Source organism: Peromyscus leucopus, chromosome 19 (assembly GCF_004664715.2).
Source record: "Peromyscus leucopus breed LL Stock chromosome 19, UCI_PerLeu_2.1, whole genome shotgun sequence".
In the NCBI taxonomy this organism is placed as follows: Eukaryota; Metazoa; Chordata; class Mammalia; order Rodentia; family Cricetidae; genus Peromyscus; species Peromyscus leucopus.
Window position 1 is genome coordinate 28,256,937 of NC_051079.1, and position 21,517 is coordinate 28,278,453.

At 41.8% G+C, this 21,517-nt stretch overlaps 1 protein-coding gene across 1 annotated transcript in view; it reads right to left on the minus strand.

Annotated features, from left to right (window-relative positions):
- Nucleotides 1-21,162, minus strand: part of Nr3c1 (nuclear receptor subfamily 3 group C member 1) — a 129,263-nt gene extending 108,101 nt beyond the window's left edge. The window contains exon 1 of the mRNA XM_028859434.2: nucleotides 20,400-21,162. The gene's annotated coding sequence lies outside the window, so the exon portion shown is untranslated. The remainder of the gene's footprint in view (nucleotides 1-20,399) is intronic.
- Between the last annotated feature and the right edge of the window lie 355 nt (nucleotides 21,163-21,517).

A 21,517-nucleotide genomic window follows, 5' to 3' on the forward strand; every position in this document is an offset into this window, starting at 1 on the left:
CAGACTTCCCTCTCACCTAAATGGCAATGGAAATGACAAGAGATTGGATGGCTGAAGCCTTTGGAAGATGAAAAGAAAACAAGCCAATCATGGTAAAAGAAATATCTGGCCAGGCAATGGTGGTGCACACCTTTAATCCCAGTACTTGGGAGGCAGAGGCAGGAGGATCTCCGACTTTGAGGCCAGCCTAGTCTAGAGAGTGAGTTCCAGGACAGCCAGGGCTACACAGAGAAATCTTGTCTTGGGAAAAAAAGAAAGAAAGAAAAAGTAAAGAAACATCTGGATGGGAATGGAGGTGGGGAGGAACACAGAGGAGTTGGGAGAGGGGAAACCATAATTAGGCTACACTGTATGAAAAAAATCTATTTTTTAAGAAAAGAAACAGACTTAGAGGAACATTTTATGCTGGGGATTGGGAGTGCTGTCAGTCGAAGTCCGAGAAGGGTCAACAGTGGAGATGGTAGGAAAGGAGTCCAAAGGAGGGGTGCAATAAGAAAGAAATCTGGCAGTTCTAGGGTTTCAGAATGTCTCTGAAGCACATGAGAAAGGCTTTGTTTCTTAGTTGTTGAATTGTGAATTTCCTCATTCACCTACCTTAGGACCCTAATGACCTGAGAAAGAGCCTCAGCTATTACTACCAAGGGCTGACACTTTGAAGATTCCCTTTGGATATGTTAATTTATTTCAGTTTTCTGATAGTTAAATACCTTACAGTTGGCTTAAATGGATTACAGACTATTAATAGAAGATCAGATCAGGATGTAGCATGGTGGTAGAGTACTTTTCTATCATGTATAAGACCAAGGTTTAATTTTCAACAATGTATAATTAAGTTTCTTTTCAACTAATCTAATGGAAGGGGTTTTCTCAGCTAATTTCCTCTCCCATTCATGCTTGTATTCATTCCTGCAACTTAGTATACCTTCAACAAAGTAACATCTCTTAAATGTTAAGCCTTAGCTTAAGGTTGCAGGCACATAAAATGATTATGGGTTCAATTATTATGTTTCTAAAACCAAAATATATAAATACTCATCAATTAAAAAGATTGTGGTAGAATCCCTATTCTAGAGGAATTGGAGGTAGAGAGTGACATGTCCTTATCCCACATAGAGGACTTGTAGGAATGTGGCAGTCACTGCATGAGCACTATAATATGCATCAAGGAGTCACCTGAGTATCAGAGGTAGGAAAGCTGGTGTGAACACAAAAATGGTGGCCAGGCAGGATTGCTTGCAGGATTGCTTACTGATTTGAGTGATGAATCTCATTCAAGTGGTTTGGCTATTTCTCAAGAAGAGGCACTCAAAATAGAAGATTGCCATTATTATTCAATGAGGGCATTAAAAAATACATTTATAAGACACCACCCAACCATTAAAGCAAGTTTGTTGGTTTACTTAAAGTTCACTTTCAGGCATGGCTAGATGTGAGCCCATGTCAAATGGGCTTGAATTCTATCTCTTAGCTTTAATTTCCCTGCTTTTGTTTTATTCTTGGGAAAGGTATTTCTGACTGGTGGATGGTGAGACCTATATTAACATGTCCTACAGTAGTCAAGAGTTCTCTCTGGCAATGATCTCCCTTGTCCTCTTGCTGAAAGAGACTATTTTGCTTTCGTTGGGCTGCATGAACCAATAACCATGATCAAGGGATATACTGCATGTGCATTCTGTATGGCAAACCCTAGATCAGTTATTAATGCCTGAAGGGCTAGTGTGAGGGAGGGGGGAGAAGAGAGGGAGAGGACACAGACAGAGAGACAGAGAGGTGTCTCATTTGGGGGCTTTTAAAATGGGAATAAAATGGATGTTGGGCATGCAGAAGTCAACAGACATTCAACTTTGCAGTTATAGTTATTTATCAAAATTTAACAGTGACCTAAACATCACACTTAACATTTTACCTGAAGTGTTTGTTACAGTGGAAAGAACCCTGAAAACTAGGTACAGTTGTCACAAGTGCTATTGGTTTCACTTCCTGACATTAATAGGAATCAGATGTTCATTTGTACTTTGAAATTTCAGATAGTACACAAATGAATTGACTATTGCTTTGGAGAAAGAATGCCTCTATTTCACTGGGCTCTTTTCAAGTGATGTAGTGTTTTAAGCTAGCTTTATAGTCTTCCACAGAAGGAATTGGTCTTGATTGACTATGTTTCAACAAACATGAGGGGTGCAGACGGCTGCTGTGAGCCTCTGCCTGCCCATTCTGCTTTCTGTCTTGACAAGCTGAATGTCATGCAAATGTCTCCAGCCTTGGCACTAGACAGGCAGGAAGCCAGAACCAGTAATAGAAGCAGGAGGCAGTCTGTGAATACTTGCTGATTAATTTTAGCTCCATAGGCTTGATGGGTTTTCCATCCCTATAATTATCATCAGCAAATAGTTATTGAATGATGTCCAGCATATTTTTATTCTTCTTTCTTTGGTCCTAATTTTCTTTTTCTATTTTACCTCTCAGTGTGAGTTCATCACACGTATTTCTGTTCCTCAGACCCAGAGTCTCCCGTGATCAGTGGGTAGGGACTCAGTTACATTCCTCCTACAAGATTATTTATACAACATTATCTGCTGTTTATTATCTATCTATCTATCTATCTATCTATCTATCTATCTATCTATCTACCTTCTATCACTTACCTACCTATATAAATGATCTTTGTTATGAGATGGCTCAAATACTCTCTGAAGTGGTAGGAGATTAAATTGCATGTGTGGAAGATAAGATAGGTGACTGAATAACTATTCTGTTCTGGCTGCTATATTAGTAGATCATATCAGCTTTATAAGTTGGCTTTTTTATTAGAAATGATGCACAACAAGGCTGTAAGTTCTTACTGGACTTGATCTGTGGAGGAAATGGAGAACAGGGGTGAAGGTATGAGTTATGAATGTAATAACTGTCAAAAGACCTTCTAGAAGAGAGATGATGGGCACCCAAACAAAATGGTTACCTTTGTGTGTGTGACATTAGATGGATGAACTGCGATACCTTTTCTGTCTTGATTTTTTAAAGTAATAGGTATTAAAAATGGTATAAACTTATTATCAGAGAGAGACATGTAGAGGAGAATGATACATAAATTGCCACCCCTCTGTAGTCCCAATTTACATATATAATTAGTGTGTAAGAGTCAGTACTTCCTTAAGCCTTTTGTCGGGTCATGGGTTCATTCATGTATAACCCAATAGTTTTTATATTAATTAAAAAAAGTATTATTGTGTGTATAATGTGTAAGTATAGGTATATGTGCCATGGTGTGTGTGTGTGTGTGTGTGTGTGTCCAACTCTGTGAAATGGTGGTTCTCTCCTTCCATATTTATATGGGTGGATTCAGGGTATTGATCTCAGGTCACCAGGCTTGACTGGCAGAAATATTTACCTGATTAGCCTGTTTTTCTTTAAATAAAGTAGGCTTTTATTGCATGCATTTTTGAACTTCATTAAATGTCTTGGGGTTTTTGTGTCAAAATTTCTAGGGTAATTGTAAATTATAATGCAATATTACTGCATATTTAAATTATTTCCAATTTTTCACTATAGTAAGCCATGCTAAGATGAATATCTTTGTATTTATACTTTTACATCATTATGCAAGTACTTCTATAGTAAAGAACTGGGATGTGGCTCACATAATGACTAAGTAATCACTGTGCTGTGCTGGTGGAAAGGCTTGTCCATTCCAGCCTATTTTTTTTTTTCTCTTGTCTTCCTTTGGGTAATCTTGAAAAATCCAGTTAGAAGAGCTATGAGTGGATATACAGAACAAGCTCTACCTGACCATCCCTGCATCTGATTTAGTCATGCCTCTACTGGGTCCATCCTTATGTGAGAAGTAAGTCAAAGAAGAGGGTTTATTGAAGTGGGAAAAGAAACCCACAAGGGATCATTTAGGAACAGCATAATGGTTTGGTTGAGCAAGCTTCAACCTGTCAGGGTGCCATGGCCCTGTGGTGGGATGTTGTTGCTTTCCCACCAAGAATCTGCTTTCCACATATGACATCAGATCTACATTTCTTGTTGCAAAGTATTATAACTTAATTCCATGTGTTCGTGGTACTATAACCATCTCTCACCTTGTGAGTGGGACAGATCCAGCTTCTCAGGACATTAGTGCAGAGTTAGGCACAGAGCAGGGGCAAATGAACCTTTTTTTTCTAGGCTTTATGGGACTACTTAGAAGCTTATATTAAAAAAAAACAAATGAAACAAAAATAAAAACAAAATATTGCATGCAAGCTTGGAACAGCTGGATTCTACCACTTAGAGACACTATTGAAATAAAGTAGGAAAAAAAGAGAGAAGAAAAGAAAATCTGGTGATAGGATCCTCATTCTCTAGTGTACCCTGAGTCTAGATTGTTCTGGACCTGACTGCCACACACTTCAGTAAATGACAGTAGTATGTCTCCCTTTTTCTTCTTCCCCCTTTCCCTTCCTCCTTTTTTCTTCTCCTTTTCTTCCTTTAAACTTTTTTTTCCATTTTACTCCAGCCAATTGGAGTTAGATCTCTAAACTTTTGCCTCTAAAAGAACACTGGTTGCAGAACCAACGGTGTAGAACACAAGAACGCCACTCCCCCTGGAGCAGAGAGGCAGCCCACGGTTGCTGGGCATCTAAGATGACCTCAAATTGGATTAGAGTTTCCTCTTAATGATTAATGGGTTGAGATGGGTAAACTCCTTTATTTAGAACATGTGCATAGCAAGGTTTTCAGTCTGAAGTTAATTTTCTGATTCTGGTTATATTGGCCTCAGAGTTTCACTTTTAAAAAGGAATGATATAGGGAAGTGCTTCTCCATTAGGGGTATATTTCAAAAGAAACAGGATAAACAAAACCATGGTGATTCATGCCAATGGATTATTTAGCTTCAGTATAAAACCCTTGAGTTATTAATCTGCTTTATGTATCTTTCCAGGTTTATATTTTATTGTTTTGTTTACAGAAGACTTGACAATACACTAACTTGCACTTTATCTGTAGATATGATCTACTGGGGTTATACAATAAAATATTAATGTTTGTTTACCCTAAACCAAAGCCTGAAAGCTCTACTGATATGAAAATCAATACCGTAGTTTAATTCTATCTGCAATCTTTATGCAAACACTATTTGTATTTTATTTACACAAACTTTACATTTCTTTATATTTGTAACAGAAGCATTTGGTATGGGTGATAAGGTAGTTATAATCATTCAACATTTATTTGTTTATGAATAGCTCCAACTCAATCTGAGGTAGATTTCAGACTACGTATCTGATCAGGCGTGTATCCCTGACAAATCATTTCACTTCTCTGGGTTTTTGTTTCCTTATCTGAGGAATAATGTAGCAAGAGTATTTGCTTTACAAGATACTTGTACAGAATAAATAAGATATTCCCTACAAAGCCTTTAGCAATTGCTGGCACTGAGCAGTACAGAGTAAAGCAACCGTTATTCCTACAAAATGTGAGAAGGCCAGCACCACATACCCCAAATAAAGTATACATGATCATGACATCAGCTCCCTTCACATGAAGCTCTGTCTTCCTCATATCATCAGCTGAGGTGTGAGGCTATTGAGTACCTGCTGAAGATTCTGTAAAAGAAACCCAGGCACTGGCTGGGAATTTGAATTTTCCACATATGATTTCCCATGCCTATTATCACATCTACAGAGTCTCGTAAGTGTATAAGCTACACAAGTTATGTATTTCTGCAGTTTTATCATTATGGAACCTAAGAAGACTAGAGATTTCACTATCCAACTGAGCATGGTCAAATAAAGACAGATATTTAAAAGCACACAAGTCGATCATGTGCTCTTTAGCCAGCAACATCCTACAGCTAAAAGAAATAAAAGCACAAGGAAATGGAATGATTTGTTTGAAGTCTCACCGACTTGCTAAAGACCCAAAATGAACATGAAAACATTCTAATTCCTGGTCAAGTAGTTCACACAGGATACATAATGATATATCTTCAGATAGCACTGTTTACCTAGCATGAATTTATTGCCAGTGACGTGTTAATCTGCAAATTCACTTGTTTACTTTTATCAGTGCTCTGAAAACCCTTGCCCTGAAAGATCAAAGTTTGTACAGTGGAGTGGACTCTGCACTGGACTTCAGGACAGGGTTCGTGCCTCTCCACCCCTCCCCTCAACTGCATGATCGTAAGTCACATTTCCTCCTTACGACAGTTTCCCTTTCTCTGCTGCTTAGGTCTCTGGACTTCCCCTCCTTATTGCTCTTAACCCATTTAGAGGTATTGCCCTTCTGTATCCTCGGGAGACAGACTTCAGGGCTCTCCGTGAATCCCACTAATCTACAAATGTTCAAGTCCATTCTATAAATGACCACTATGTAAGTGGTTGTTATAGCACACTGCTTAAGGAATAACAAGAGTTATGTACGTTTGGTGCAGGTGCATGTTTTTCTTTGTGAGTGTATGTGTGTACAAGTTTGTGCAGGTGAGTGTGCATATGAAGCCTAGAGGTCAACATTGAACATCTTCCTTATGTTTTTGAGAGAGGGTCTCTCACTGAACATGGAGCTGGCCAATTCAGCTACACAGGTTGGCCAGCAAGCCCCAGAGAGGGAGCCTCCTGTCTCTTTCTCTCCAGTGCTGGGATTCCAGGCTCCGTGTCCAGCTCTTTTACATGGATTCTGGGGGGGGGGGTTAAGCTGATGCTTCCTTATGCTTAGGAAGCCAGCACTTTACCAACTGAGCAATCTCCCATGCTCTGATACACCATTATTTTCCCTGAGTACTTTTGGTCTGTGATTAGTTGAGTTCACAGAATTCATGGATACAGTGGACCAACTGTAATGATGGGCATCTTCCTACCTATGGCTGCAAAGCTTTGGCTAGCACCCCATGAATTCCTATTGTTTGCCTCTATGATGGCGCTGAAGATGAAGGTAAGTAAAATAAGCCGTTGTTCTTGTGAGTCTCTCAGAATAGAAAGGTCAGAGAAATAAAGGGAGGAGGAGCCAATAAAGACAGCTGTGGTAGGAGCGCTTGGGTGGGAGGGTGAAGACAGAGGAGATGGATGAGTTGAACATTCCCTGGTGGATGGGGACCCACAACCACAATCTGAAGCTAAAGGTAGGAAAGCTCATGTTGAGGAGCAGCACTGTACCAATCACACTGGCTTGGGTGGGGGTGAAACTAGAAAGAACCAGGCTCTGCACGTTCCTCAGGGTATGACTTTCTGGTTACCTCAGCTTCCTCATCAGTTATAACAGGCAGAGGTCTGGATTCCCTTTCGAGCTGTTGTGAGCAGTCATTGAGATCACGCATGCTCATGTTAGCAGAACACTAGGCATTAAATTGTTAAAGTAGTGGTAGTAGTAACACTAGTTTGCTTTCACCAAACCTGTTGTTTTCTTCCTTTCTTCCAGGGACAAGGACATATTTATAAACTGATATCCCATTTTGTTGTTGTTGCTATCATCATCATCATCATCATCATCATCATCATCATCATTTTTGAGACCGGGTTTCTCTGTGTAGCCCTGGCTATCCTAGAACTCTCTCTCGGTAGACCAGGTTGGCCTCAAACTAAGAGATTCACTTGCCTTTGCCTCCTGAGTGTTGGGATTAATAAGCCTGGGCCACTACCGCCTGGCTACATTTTGTTATTTTTTAAAAGGATGTGTGTGTGTGTGTGTGTGTGTGTGTGTGTGCCAATGTGACACAGCTAGAGTTAATCTAAGAAGAGGAGGAAACCACATTTGAGAAAATACCCTCCTTAATAAGATTGGCATGTAGACAAGGTTGTGGGTCATCTTCTTAGCTAGTCATTGATGCGGTGCCAATCCTGAAAAGGAGGCCTCAGGTTATATGAGAAGGCACAGGGAAAGAGGAGGAGCAAGCCAGTAAGCAGCACTCCTCCATGGCTTCTGCTTCAGTTCCTGCCTCCAAGTTCCTGCCTTGAACTCTTGTCCTGATTTCCTCAGTTATGGAATGTGGCTTGAATGTGAACCCTTTCCCAGTTGGCTTTCAGTGTGTCATGGAGTTTCATCACAGAGATAGAAAAGTGACTCATACTGTAGGAATGCTGCTAAGTGTCCCATGATGCACAGGGTGATCCACTACCACAGACAATTATCCAAGTTGCAGCCAGTGCTGAGGTCAAGTCCTGCCCTAGATGTAACCTGTTCACCACTACTTTTCATCAATCATCAAGAAACAAGAATCATCAAGAATGCTTCATCATTTACCTACAAAAGCATTTCCTTTGGGCATGTTACACGTTTTTACATAGTTTACCACCTCCTTTGGATAAGAAAGTTTTCTAGAGTTTTTGGTACAACTATTCAAATGGTCTTGTGAAAATATTGGAATTTGTGTGGAGGTGGTCGTGGGGGACCTGGACACACGCATGCAGTTTCCTACTCTATCACTGTCTATCTACTTTATGCCTTTGAGACTGGGTACCTCCTTGAGCCTGGAGCTAGGATGGTTTGGCAACCTCAGTGGTGCTCTTGTCTGTGCTGCCTACAGTGCTGGGGTTAAAGGTGCCTGTGCCCATGCCTGGCTTTTCACATGGATGCTAGGATTCAAACTCAGGTCCTCATGCTCACACAGGATGGCACTCTTATCCACTGAGCCGTCTTTCCACCCCAGGGGGGGAAAATCATCCTTTTTAATAGATGGATAACAGGATAAAAATGTATGTATTATGCTGGAATTGAACTCAGGACCTTGCACATGCTAAGTTGGTGCTCTGCAAATGAGCTGTTCTCCCCGCTGTATGGTGATTTTAGTGATAGTCACCTCCAAAGGCATTCACTTGCCTCTAGTTTCAGCTCATTTTTTTTCCCTCATGAAGAAGAGAAGCTTTGACTGCCTTGGCTAGCTCCATCACCAGAGAGATGCAAATGGCCAGCTTTGGGGAGGAAGGAGCCAGTTGACTTTGAGCTCCCAAAATTTTACTAACACTTCTGTCCGAGCTGGGTCAGTACCAAGATAGCTCACAGGTGTCTGTGAGTTTGTCTCTTTTTTTTATGAGGCTCAACTTCAAGTAGCGTTTCTAAGTTGCAGTATTAATAAGTCTCACCCCTCGGTCTCTGTTTTCTTTCTTCTAGAAACAACGTAGTGGTTAAGCAGCTGGCTCTGGGGTGAGACTGCCTGGGTTGGAGTCTGGTGCTGTTACTTGTTGCTATGCGACCAACCTTCACAAGTTTTTCAGTGTTTGAGTGCCTCAGATCCCTTTATTGGTAAGATGGGGAGGACAGACTGCCTGACTCAGAGGTATAGTCAGGATCCAGTCTGTTCCTCAGTGTAGAGCGTTTACACCCCAGCTTCTTGTCTGTGTCTCAGCCCTCCACACAGTCCCATAACTGGATGTGAGGTCATGAAAATTCAGCAATAGTCAAAGATTTCCAAACGCTCCAAGACGGAAAATTCAAAAATCAAGTTTGTAATGACTCTGAGGTGTTTCTCCCAGCACCGGCCCACATTACATCATGTGACTTCACTGCAGTCTTGCTTCTGAACATACCACACAGAAGGTCAACAACACTCCCTAAAACATCCTGACTAAAGATTTGAGACTATAGTACATTATACATAAGATTGTTTTTATTTCCAAGTTTTCACTTCTTATAGAAACATAATCATCTAATTAGAGAAAGCAAAGACTTTTAATATTTTCCTACCACAATATCTCAGCATATAAAAATCCAATCAGCATAATTTAGGCTTGTATTCAAATGGTCTTGTCAAAATATTGGAATTTGTGTGGAGGTGGTCGTGGGGGATCTGGACATACACATGCAGTTTCCTACTCTATCACTGTCTATCTACTTGCTTTTTGAATTATTTGGTTTTTAAACTTGCTATTTGAATTATTTGCTTGAATTTCACAGAAAGTATCCAATAAGTTTCAGTTTGGAATTAGGACAGAATTTCCAACAATTTCTGAAGTGGTGTTAAACATACTTTGTGTTATATATTTATGCAAACCAGTGCTCCCAGCACCAATGATTATAAAAATCCAAATATTGATCAGCTCTGAAAATTGAAGATGCTCTTCAGTTGATAGCATCAAGTATTCAGCTAAGATTGAATTATTTATGTAAAAATAAGCACATTCATCTCATTAACATGCCAATCTGCTTTTTTAAAAATAAATTACAAAATTATATGTATACAGAAAATTGAAAATTTCTTTATGATTTCATGTCTACAAATGTTTGATCTGTATACATATTTTATATACCTGGGGTTGTGTGAAAATGGGAAAAATGTAAGCAGCCCTGACTTAGAACAGCGTCAGCTGTCACTCAATGGAGTCATTCTTGTTTCCTTTGAGGGATAACTTACTTGCCCACCGGACTCCCATACTCTCCTAAACTGTAGGTGTGGTATGTACTAGGAAGAAATGCATGTTCCCACAGGGCAGGTGACATGGTCAGGGGCAAGGCTAGAAAGGTCAAGGTGGGGAGCTGAAATCGTCACTGATGATCAGTCCTGCCTCTTTGTTAGCTTCCAGTGACTGAGTCTCCCTTCCCCTTCCTTCCCCAGTGCACTGGTCTCCTCAGGTCCCTAGCATTTTCCCCCAACTGTCACTGTCACTCCAAGGGCATCCCTCCCTGCTTTGCTTTGAACTTTTTGTGCTACTTTGCATGGCCATCCCTTAAACACTGATTTCCATTCAAATCACCCAAGGAGTTTGTTTAAAGTGCAGCTCTCCACGCCCCACCTCAAACCTCCCACCTAAGGGCAGAGTCCAGGACTCCTTATCGGAGGCACTACGACTTACTACGTAAGAACATGCCAGGCCACAGAAGCTCTTCACTAGTTGTGACCAAATCATTTAACTGTCTAATTGTCCCATCCTCATTTGTAAAACAACTCTGAAAGAGAAGCTATTTTGGACTTCAGAGCTGGAAGGGAGAAGAAACCAACCCATCCCACAAAATAAATGACTACACACCTAGCAGAGGTCTCTGTGCCTTACTGACATTGTCTTCGTTTGTTAAGTTGCAGCTTCATTTTTAGCTTGATGCCTTAAGATGCTATTAAATCAAAACAATAAGATCATTTTTGAAGAATAAAATTGGAGAACTCACACTTATCAACTTTAAAACTTACTACAAAGCTACATGGATCAAAACAGTGTGGCTTAAGAACAGACATTTAGATGATGGGACAGAACTAAGGGTCCAGAAGCATATGTCTTGGCTCAACTGATTTTTGACATAAATGCTAAGACCTCTGACCTTTCTCAACAAATGGTTCTAAGAGAACTGGACAGACATATGCAAACTAGAATATTCAAAAATAAACTCAGTGGATTGCAGACTTAAGTGAACAGGTGAAAGTATAAAATTCTTAGGAGAAAGCATACAGGTAAGTCTCTGTGACCTTGGATCATATAAGGGTTAGATGTGATACCTAAAACTGACTCAAACAAAGTCAATAGTCAAACTGAATTTTGTCAAAATTAAAAATCTCTTCTACCTCAATAGAAATCATGAAGAAAATAAAATGTTGACCCACAGAAGGATGCAACAATTGCAAATGTGTATCTGATAGAGTCTAGATCTATTATATATAAAGAACTGTTGTTACTTGACAGTAAAAGGACAACATATATTTTAAAGGGGCAAATGACTTGCACAGAGTTGTCTAAAGAAGACATACAAGTGACTAATAAACATATAAATGATATTAAAAGATGCTCAACCTTATTAGCTGTGAATTGACACAGGAGATATTGCTCTATATGCATTAGGCTAGGAATGTTTTTAGAAGAGGAACATAATGTTTTGGTGAAGATGTGGAGAAAATGGAGTTCTCCCACAGTGATAATAGAGTTCCACAATGGTTCAGCCTTATGGAAAATGGGTTACTAGGTCCCTCAAAAATTTAAACCTGGGGTTACTGTATGATTTTAACAAGTTCCCTGGGGAGTCTAAGAGATTCCCTCAAACAATATGGGTTACTGCCCTTTGTTGCTTCCCAGAACTTGAAGGTAAAACTATTACTGAAGACACATACATTTCATAGACAGGATATGGAGGAACTGAACTGGATCTGACCTGGAAGCCTCTTCCCTGAGGACTATCTCTCATAGTATAAGAAGGTGCTATGTTTGCAAACTGCCAAGAGAAGAGCAATTAATATTACTACTTAGATGTAAAGCCAATAAACCACAACAATGGCCAGATATCTCCAAGGGTACAATAGTGGCACTTATATATTGGAGTAACCAACTGATGGGGGAATGCCTTTCTCTATGCTGTAAAATATGTTGCTCTGATTGGCTGATAAATAAAGCTTTTTGGCCTATGGCAAGGCAGCTTACAGGCAGGTAGAAAATCCAAACAGATAGACAGGAAGAGAAAGGAGAGGCAATGTAGACATCAGCTGTCACCGAAGGAACAACATGCCAGCAGACCAGTAAGCCATGGCCATGCAGCAACTTATAGATTAATATAAATGGCTTAATTTAAGATATAAAAGGTAGCTAGCAAGAAGCTTGAGCCATAGGCCATGGCCATGCAATTTGTAATTGATATAAGCCTCTATGTGTTTACTTGGGTCTGAGCGGTTGCAGAACTAGGTGGGACACAAGCATTTTATAAATGGCTGTGGGACCTTGGTGCCAGGCAAGACCAGGAAAATTTCAGTTACAACCAACAGCTGTTTAATTGAACTCAATGACTGCTCAACTGGAAGGAGTTTATGTCTGGTACTATAAACCTATCCAACTATCCATGGCTGGTGAGGTCATGGACCCAAGAGGATGATCTAGTACTGCCACTTTCCTAGCCATTGGAATTTCTAGATGCATTCTAAATATGTATTATATCCACAAATAACTAGGTGCTCACCCTTAATCAAAAAAATCTAGTTTTTGCAGCAGATGGAGAGTATTATAGAAAACTAAAACTGGTCAACATATGGAGAACAACTGATTATGGGGTGCCAATCTCATAACCTCTCCACTGAAGGTTCAGGGAACATCATGGAGGAGGGAGATTGAAAGATTCTAAGAGCCTGGGGGACCAAGACATTTGCTGTGATAGAGCATCTTTCATACATGACAGAAAAGCTACATCCTCGAAATCTAAACAATATGGTTGCTCAAACAAGATCTGCACAATGACAAATACCAGTTGACATGCCAACATGGCAGGGGAACTCTCACATGCCCCCAACATGTCCAGATGAAGACCTACAGGCAATCTGGCTGCTGAGAGAGGGAGAATCAGTCTTCTCCAGAGACAAGGCTCTTCATAGGTTATCTATCCCAAGTGGTCAGTCCTAAACACACAACCATACAAGCAACACTAGATGAACTCAACAACAAGCTGTATGTATGTGTCTTAGGGTTTCTATTGCTGTGACAGAGCACCATGACCAAAAAAGCAAGTTAGGGAGGAAAGGGTTTCCTTGACGTACACTTCCACATTACTGTTCATCACTGAAGGAAGTCAGGACAGAAACTCAAGTAGAGTGGGATCCTGAGGCAGGAGCTGATGCAGAAGCCATGGAGGAGTGCTGCTTACTAGCTTGCTCCCTATGTCTCTCTCAACCTGATTTCTTACAGAACCTAGGACCACCATCCCAGGAGTGGCACCACCCACTATTGGCTGGGTCCTCCTCCATCAATCACTAACTAAGAAAATGCCTTATAGCTGCATATTTTGGAGGCATTTTCTCAATTGAGGTTCTCTTCTTTCAGGTAACTCTAGCCGTGTCAAGCTGATATAAGACTAGCCAGCACAGTATGCATGTAAGTAAGTATGTATGTATGTATGTATATGTATATATGTAATAATAATTAAAGAAGTCATGAATTTGAGAGTGAGAGGATGTGAGAAAGAGTTGATAGAGAGAGGGAGGAGTGGAAATGATGCACATACAGTACTCTTTTAAAAAATAGAAAAATACAAAAAATGAGTTTTTTTGAGTGAAGTTATACATCTCTACAAAACATATTATAGTTGAGTATTCACAATGACACTATTCCTATTAGTCAAATGGTTATAACTTAAATGTCTGTCAAGTGATGAATGAGAAAACAAATGTGGTTCATACAGCAGATACTCTAGATCAATAGATATGAATGATGTGCTGACCAGAGCATGCAGGGACAAATCTTTAACACATTGTTCTAAGTCAGTGGTTCTCAATTTGTGGGTTGCTACCCCTTTGAGGGTCAGATGACCTTTTTACAGGGGTCACATATCAGATACTTACATTATGATTCATAACAGTAGCAAAATTACAGTTATGAAGTAGCCACAAAAATTATATGGCTGGGGGTCACCACAACATGAGGAACTGTATTAAACCATCATAGTATTAGGGAGGTTGAGAACCACTGTTCTAAGTGGATGAAGCCAAATAAAAATGACCACGTACAGTGTGATTCCAGTTACCTTCCAGCACCTAATAGGAGATTATAGAATTTGGGATTTCCTCTCTTTGTTCCCATGCAGTGCTACATTTGAATGCACAGCCTTGTGCATACTGGGCAAGTCCCCTACCACTGAGCTATGTACCCAGCTATCTGGGATTGCCTCTGCTAGTAAGAAGGCTATGGTCAATATGGAGGTGGATAGCATTGTAACCAAAGGACACTACGAGCTGATGATCTGCTGGCATGCCATTCCTAGCAGAGATGGATGTATTGGGTTATGTCCTCAAGACATTAGAAAGGGATTTACCTGATTTCTCCCCACACCCTCCACTGATTGAATTTCCTCTTGTGAGATGCTGTGCTAGACTGGTTAAATGCCAGACTGATTTACACCGTATGGATCCAGCTCTTATCTCTATCACTTACTAGCTTTGTGTTCCGAAGTTACATAATCTTTTGCTCTCTAATATGAAGGGGATTTGGCTATACTTTCTACTTAATAGACTTATTTTAAGGCTTAAACAAACTAATCACATAGATGGATTTATACTGTGCCTAGTAGAACAAATAATAATAATAAAGATTAACCACCATGGTTGCTGTTACTGTTTCTGTATGGATGCTATTTATGTTATAGATGAGAAAATAGACTACATTTGGCATTTCTCTTCACCATTGAAAATTACCTGAGCAAAGTACAATGATCTACATATAAAATGTCATAATGAAGCTCCATACACTAATTATAAAATAAAGAGAAAATTAGTAAGTTGGGCTTACTAGTGTGTCAGTCACTTGAACTTGGAGTATAAGTCTGGCAGAGAACAAGGACAATGTGTTGACAGATTGGGATTCCTGGTCCTGCTAAGCTGTGGATGAAAGCCACAGCCATAGCAACGTCATCAAAGTCACAGATATCACCTTATGAAGCCCCTGCAGGCTACTCCTGCCCTAAAGATGCCATCTCATGAACTTTAGGAGGAGATGCTACAAAGGAAGGGCCACAAGGGCCCTTATGGTCACATGGTGGAAGCTGCGGGCCTAATCTCCAGATCTGTATTACGCCCCTTTCTAAAATCCTTCACAGACTTCTTCCTTGGGTGAAACTGAAGTGGTCCTGGGATCCCAGGGTGCCCCCTGACTGTCTCCTGTCTGTCTTTCAGCTTCCTATTCTACCTCCCTTGGCTTACTATGCTCGCACCCAGAAGTTGGCAAACCACAGCCAAGTTTTTTTTAGCGTTTTATTAGGACATAGCACACCCCTATGTTTATGAATCTCAGGTGGCTGCTTTCACAGAGCTGAATGGCAGAGCTAGGCTATACAGACAGAAACCATATGGCCCACAGTGTGAGCACATGGTAACATTTAATGAAACCTGGGAAATGAGGTCTGGTTGAGGGTCCAAGAAGAAGGAATGGCTTTGGTCATCAGCTAAGAATTTTTGCTGTAAAATAAAAGTTATGTGTATGGGGGCAGGGGCACCGAAGCCCTCAGTGACTCTCATACTGACTATCATACTCCCATGCCCATCAAAGATCCTCGGAACACACTCCTGCAGGGCTTATGACTTCTGGACACACTTTGCAGAAACACCGACTCCACTGCTTTGATTAAGGTGACTTTTGTAGTTTTGATTGCTCTTCCACCTACATGCTGCAGACATTCCCCTACCACAGTGCTTAAAGAACATGCAATAGAAAGCTGATAACTCTTCACCACCTGATGTTGTACCCCAATCCACTTCTTAATCATAAGTAATGGTGATAATTGTAGCTGACACATGCTACTCACATACAGCACTGTCCTATCTAATGTTCTCAGAGGAGGGAAGCACATGCCATCTATGTTATAGATGAGAAAACTAAGGAAAAGAGAAGTGATGTGATTTGCCCAAGGTGTGCGATAATAAATAATGAGTGACTGAGCTAGACTTAAACAGTAGCTCTGACAACAGAGTACCAGTTAATTGGAAGTGTGTCTCCTCCCACTTTTCCTGTTGCAAACAAGAGGTGAAATGGAACTGTATGCACCTTCTTTGCAATGGAACATCCATGATTTTGGAACCTATTGAATGTTAAATCAGAACACACTATCAGGGATGCCCGAGACTGCACATCTGTCATATCTGTCAATCACATATATACATTCTCTAAGAAAGAAACTCTCCTGAGAATATGTTTTAAGGGAAGAAAAGGAAATATAATAATAAGAAACATTGGAGACAATCTTACTATTAACCAAAGGACAGTTAAGTCATCAGGCTTGGTAGCAAGCACCTTTACCTGCTGAGTCATCCCACTAGCCTTGAGTTTGGAATACTACTTAGCAATTCCTAGTTAGCCATCACTGCTGGTTGTGTGTGTGTGTGCCTTGACTCATCCATCAGCTTGCTTTCACAAAGATGTGGAGAAGTGTGATGGTTAGTGTTAATTGTCAAGCTGACAGGAACTGGATCACTTGGGAGAGGGGTTGCTGGGCATGCCTGGGGGAGATTATCTTGATATTGATATCAATAGCTGTGGGAAGACCTATCTTAATTGTGGATAAGACCATTCCCTGGATCTTGGCCTGACTAAGTGAAGAATGGGAACTGAGCACTGTATACATTCATCATTGTTCTCTGTTCTTGATTATGGTTGTACTGATTTCACTATGATGGACTACCTGGAAATGTGAGCCCAAACAAGCCCCTTCTCCTCCAAGTGGCTTTTCTCAGGGTATTTTGTCACAGAAATTGGAAAAGAAACTAAGACACAGAGAGAGAGAGGAGGAGAACATTTGATCTCTTGTTTTTATAGGGTGTACTGTTTGATCCCTTCAAGAAAGAAGACTGGAAAAGGTTAGAACGTGGTTTAGAATAACAGAGTGCCAGGACCAGGCAGGAACTGGCTCAAGAGTTTCTGGGGAGCAAAGTAAGGCCAGATCCCTGCCCAGTACTGTCATTTGGTTCTGCTTCCCAACAGGGCTTAGGACCCTCCAGGGAAAGATGGACACCTTTCAAATCATTGTAGGAAAAACTGGGGTGCTCCCAAGTGGAGGAGCGGTGGAAAGGAGCACACCATGGAGAAGACCTAAAGTGGCAGTGTGATTCCAGGAAGGGAGGCTGATGTTGGCAGTGGACAGGATGACAGTCTGCAGGCTGAGACTAGAGCTTGTCTGGACTCAGCTACCCCTGGGAGCATTTGAGAAAGAGTTGACCCTGCAGCCTTGGGAAAGAGTACCGTGGGTATGATTTGGAAGAAGGATGGGTTATATGAAATAGTGACACCTCGGGGTTCACACAGCTTTTCAGTGGCCTCCAGGGAGGAGACTTAGCTTTGAGTAATAGTTAGATTAGCTGTCCTGGAGGTGGAAATGGTAGCAGCAAAGACAAGTGGAGCAGAGTTAACACTGGAGTCTAGCCATAGTCTACGAGTCGGGGTAGGTCTATTTAAGGAAGACCTGCTGTGAGCCACCAGAGCGCCTGAGATTGAGTACATTTTCCTCCTAAGGGCAGTACCATGTGCTCTGTCTCACTCTGCTGAGCAGGGAGGTGATGAGAGGCTCTAGCTTAGACATTCAGCAGGCATTCTGAATTCACCAGCTCGGGTCCTGCAGGACTTCCTGGTAGCAGTGAGTGAGTGTGGTGGCGTCCGAGACCGGGACAGACTCCTCGTCCCAAATGCTGTCTTAGGGGAAGCATGTGAGCCTGGGCCCGTGGACTCCTGCTTTGGTGAGGACACTCAACAGAATTATTCCTGGCCACATGTTAGCACCTCTGGGCATTTCCAGAAATACTTAAGGGAAAAGAATTCATTAAAGGCTGAGGTGATACAGGGACACCCATAACTGGTGAAGTGTGAGGTGTTTTGGAAGAGATTATTTAAACGACTCTGGCCAGAGGTTATTAAAAGCGTATGCTTCCCCATGGGGTCAATGCTTTTCTTTAAGGAGTTGGACGTCTGTGGCCACTAGCTCTGACAATTCCGAGGGTTTGGTCTGAAAGGACTTTATTTTCCTCAGAGTCAAGAACACCACAGCCAGTGTTAACGGTAGACAGTTAGGAGGCTCCTGCTCTAGGGAGCCTCTCCATCTGCCATCTCTCGACTACGGCATCTTTTATGCATATTTCGCCTTCCCTTTCTCCCTTGTGAGCTATAATGGCTGATGTGTGGTACGGAAGCTGGCCGAAGATGACACATGACTGGCAGTAGCTGGATCCAGTGTCTGGTGGAGGAGGAGGAGGCCTCCGGTCCACCATGGCTTAGTAGAAAGGCTAATTGTGAAAGGCCACTGAAGGGTGACAGGGAACTTCCTGGAATCTGTTAATAATATAACTCAAAGGTGGCACAAATGACTCATGCCATTATTAATACGCCTCGAGCCATTTGGCCCCAAGATTAGAGTTTCATTCAGCGCATCCTTCAGAGGGAGACAGAGGGGAAACCATCACTGCTGACACAGCAGACATGTGGAGGAGGGGAGATCCTCATGCGCCCATTTCTCATACAGTAACTGGTGAACCAGCAGCAAACATAAATGTCATCTTCCTTTCCTGGTGCAGGCTGAGTAAAGCCACGCCCGAGAAAGACCTTGGCCCTGACTAGTATCCCGAGCTAACAAATATCGAGCCAAGGACTTAAAGATCAGCTAAATGATCTGACCTGAAAGCCTGTCTGCCTCCCTTCCCCCCCTCCCTCCGGTTCACTCCCCTGGTCATCTGTCTTCACTCTCTCCACCATCGAACCTCTGCTGATCCATGGGGATGCTTGAGGATGCCAATGATATTCATCTAACTATGAAAGCTGATTTTTTTTTATAGAAAGAATTTAAGTATCAAGGGGATTTGCCAAAACTAGCCCAAGCATTTTCCAGAGAATCTCGTCATATCATTTGTAATAAGGCATTTATTAGTTGGCATAATGGAAAGGGAAAACCTTATTTACAATGGGTCTAAAGGAGATGAATGAATTGCTATAGGTTCTAGAAAGAAGGATCAATAAAATACAGTTAACTTTGAAAAGTATTTGATTGCTTGCTGTTTTTCGGCCCTTTGTTAAACAGCTCATAGGTAGGAAGATCCATTTCCGGGATCAGGAAGGTGGTTTGAACTGACAGGAGAAGGCAGTCTACTACTTTGAAATCGCGTTTCACCACCCACGACTAATAATTTTTTTCATGACTTTTCAGTGCCATAAAGTGAAAAAGGGATAACTGAAACAAACTCATAAAAAAGTTGAAACACAACAAAACAGCACCCCTCTCTCTCCTTCAGATGACCCTCCCCTCCAAGCTAGACAACTCTCCTGCTTGCAAACTCAGCTGGACACACAGCCTTGCCTCCATTCAGAGAGGTCCTGTGAGACCCTAAGTGGTGCTGGACCTAAAACCATCAGTGGCCCCCCACTTCACAGGGTGCCAAAGCAGAGCTGTGCCTCTCCCTGCTGCCTTGCTGGTTCCAGTGACTCACATCTGCTTCAGTGCCTACAATCGTCATTCTTCAAACTTTCTCGGCCCCTGCCCACCTCACAGCCTTACCCTTGGTGTTCTTTGGGGTGCCTAGATGGCTACATAGCCTGCTCCTTTATTCAGAGCTCTGCTCAATAGATTCTCCCCACAAAAGTGACCCCCATCCTTCTCTAGGTCTTTGCCATGTTTTGTTTTTGTTCAAAGCACTGTCCACATAACATGTTTTACACCAACACACACACACACACACACACACACACACACACACACACACACACACACACGGATTGATGTGCTGTCAGTTCTTATTTCATTTGCTGTTTGCATCGACTCCAGTAGCACCCAGTACACACTTGCTGAATAAATGAAACTGAGATACTCAGAGCAACACATTTCTTTTTAGATAAGCCCACACAAAAAAAGTTGCCTCCGCTTCTCAGTTTAAACGGTTCAGCGCTCATCAAAAATCTTGTGATAATTTTTTTTCAGATGCTCTGACCTCTGTGTGACCTTCATCTAACTTCATTAGAACTCACATTGTCCAGTTGTAGAATGAGAATCAAGGTACCACTTACCTTCCTCCCAGATACTTCAAGGAAGCAGGATCTGAGACGTCTTCCTTGCCAGGAAGACTGCAGATGATCAGGCTGCAATGGGAACCCCAGGAGGGTGGGAGCTGGGCTGCTCCCCTCTCCATCCTTGCACAGAGTAGGCGCTCATGCACTGTTTATCAGAGTGCATATCTGCGGGACCCACACTGCACCTGGTCCTGCACCAGTTGTCACGGAAGCCAGCCCCTCCACTGGGCTAACCGCTCTCAGAGCAAAGAACCAAATCTGGCTTCGATGTGACGCAGGCTGCTTTTTCTAGAAGAAGCTAAACTCGCCCCACGTTTGATGAGCAAGCACCCACTGGTGCTTTCTTTCCTTTGAGGGCACAGCAGAGAATTTCACACAAGAGAACTTTTCAGATCAGAGGATTCTGTCTCTCGGGTCTAACTTTTTTTCCAGAGACCCTGACTAAATGCAGTGACTCTCCTCTTTGGGGTGATTTTCCTGGTTCTGCTCAGATACTGATTCAGCAGATACTCCCCGAGTTAGACCCATCACTACAGGGCTACAGCCTCCAGCTGCATCATGCTCAAGAGGGATCTGAAGAGTCGATAATACACAGATGTCTACCCACCTCTTTTTTTCTCGTCTTAGTCCCTTCTTGACTAATCTTCTCTTCCACCCTCACTCACACCCCAGCGCTCCTCTCAGACCCATGGGCATTTTCTGGTCCTATGGGTCCTGAGAATACTGCAAGCCCTCCAAGCTTCAACCATTTGGTATCAGAACATCTGTTTTCTCTTTCGCTCTACCGTTTAGAGAAGCATGTTGTAATTTCCTCAGCAGAAGTGAAAGTGATCAGTGTCTACCCATGGGTCTGTGCAGGCCCTAAAAAGAGCTAGAAGGAACCAGAAAGGAGGTGGTGGTGGGGACCTGAGAGAGGAGTTAGAGCAAACCTCACAGCTCTACCCACTTGGTGGAAGGAAATGAAAATGGCATTCAGTTTTATTATTGATTATAATTCTCTGTCATCAAACAGGTGCTAGTTAAATTTTCATTTTGATTTTACACATTACTTTAAACTGATACTTCCTCATTTGCCTGAAGAGAATCTATGCAAGGGTGCACAATTTCATTTGTTA